We start from the raw sequence: 1,755 nt of genomic DNA, 5'->3' as shown, positions 1-1,755 counted from the left end.
ACTTTGTTTAACTAGTTGCTCTTCAGCTGGAAGTATAACTTGAAAGCAAGGTGTGACTGTTTAACTAGTTGCTCTTAAGCTGGAAGTATAACTTGAAAGCAAGGTGTGACTGTTTAACTAGTTGCTCTTCAGCTGGAAGTATCACTTGAAAGCAAACTTTGTTTAACTAGTTGCTCTTCAGCTGGAAGTATAACTTGAAAGCAAGGTGTGACTGTTTAACTAGTTGCTCTTAAGCTGGAAGTATAACTTGAAAGCAAGGTGTGACTGTTTAACTAGTTGCTCTTAAGCTGGAAGTATAACTTGAAAGCAAGGTGCAGTGTAGGGTAAAATGAATAGTTCTGATATCAAATACATAATACTGTATTGAATGACATTCTGTAAAAAGGTCATGGCATGCACACTTTGACCCCCACCCATGCATGTAGGGTTATCTAGCTGGAAATATGACTTACTTGACAATAGCTTCTCCTCTAGACTGACCTAAAAGCTTTTTGTAGTATGTTATTACTTTATCCTTGCTAGAAAAAAAAGAAAAGAGAAACGTAAAATTAAAATTGTGATTTTTAACAACACCTGAATTATTATTATAAATGTATGGAAAAAAGAGAGCAAGAAACTTAATATACTTTGCAACTGTCAACCATCTTATCAAGCTACCTTTCCGAACTTCAAGAAAAACACACATAAAATAATAACATAATAACAGTAAATTAACCAACAATTATCTATAAATATGCTTATATAAACCATTTTTGGTTGATTTACTGTTTTATTAACATAACATACTTCTGTACAAAAGAAACTTAGAGATAGAAAAGACAACATCTTATAAACTTATCAACCTGTTACATATCATATTGACAAATGATTAAACCCTGAATGCTAAATTTAGACATAATGTAAACAACATGGTTGATTATTTGGATTGACATAATGTCAATTTGTTGCATAAGACTATAACTCCAATAAAAGTGGGAATGGTTTGACATGATTTTATTTTATATCCAATATCTATCCATCACAATTTTTACTTTGGCTACACTGTTGAAACTTTACTTGAAATACAGACATACATACATACCAAACTTGCAAAGATGGATGTTCTTTAAAAACGCTTGTTGGAAGCACTGGTAACTTTTTCAGGAGAGTTTTAGTCTTGTCATCACTGGTCACAAGATAAAAATCCTCAATTATATGGACATTCACCTCAGTCATATGGTTTATACATAAATAAATGTAACACAATTACAACACAAATAATTTATTTGTTATCAATTACTTAAAAACAAAGTTTTACTGTTTATTTTTCAGAAAATAACAATAGAGCAATGGTAAGAGAGAAAATAATTGCAACATTGGAGGAACTTTTCATACACCATGTGTAGTGATTCTCTGCTTCTGGCAACTGTTAACTGAATCCTGCATGAGAGTAAACTGGTAAAATAACAATGGTTTACAGTTCAGTGTGTGATGGCCACTGTTAACACTGAATCATGCATGAGAGTAAACTGGTAAAATAACAATGGTTTACAGTTCAGTGTGTGATGGCCACTGTTAACACTGAATCATGCATGAAAGTAAACTAGTAAAATAACAACGGTTTACAGTTCAGCGTGTAATGGCCACTGTTAACACTGAATCCTGCATGAAAGTAAACTAGTAAAATAACAATGGTTTACATTCACAGTGTGTAATGGCCACTGTTAACACTGAATCCAGCATGAAAGTAAACTAGTAAAATAGGAATGGTTTACA

At 32.4% G+C, this 1,755-nt stretch overlaps 1 protein-coding gene across 2 annotated transcripts in view; it reads right to left on the bottom strand.

Moving 5' to 3' along the window:
- Positions 1-1,145, bottom strand: part of LOC106460545 (FERM domain-containing protein 4A-like) — a 29,804-nt gene extending 28,659 nt beyond the window's left edge. For both annotated transcript variants that reach the window (XM_022387285.1, XM_022387286.1), the window contains exons 1-2: positions 1,082-1,145; positions 453-518 (exon numbers count right to left, since the gene is read on the bottom strand). The gene's annotated coding sequence lies outside the window, so the exon portion shown is untranslated. The remainder of the gene's footprint in view (positions 1-452; positions 519-1,081) is intronic.
- Positions 1,146-1,755: the final 610 nt, after the last annotated feature.

This window comes from Limulus polyphemus, unplaced genomic scaffold (genome assembly GCF_000517525.1).
Source record: "Limulus polyphemus unplaced genomic scaffold, Limulus_polyphemus-2.1.2 Scaffold792, whole genome shotgun sequence".
NCBI classification, from domain to species: Eukaryota; Metazoa; Arthropoda; class Merostomata; order Xiphosura; family Limulidae; genus Limulus; species Limulus polyphemus.
This window is presented reverse-complemented; position numbering and strand designations above follow the sequence as displayed.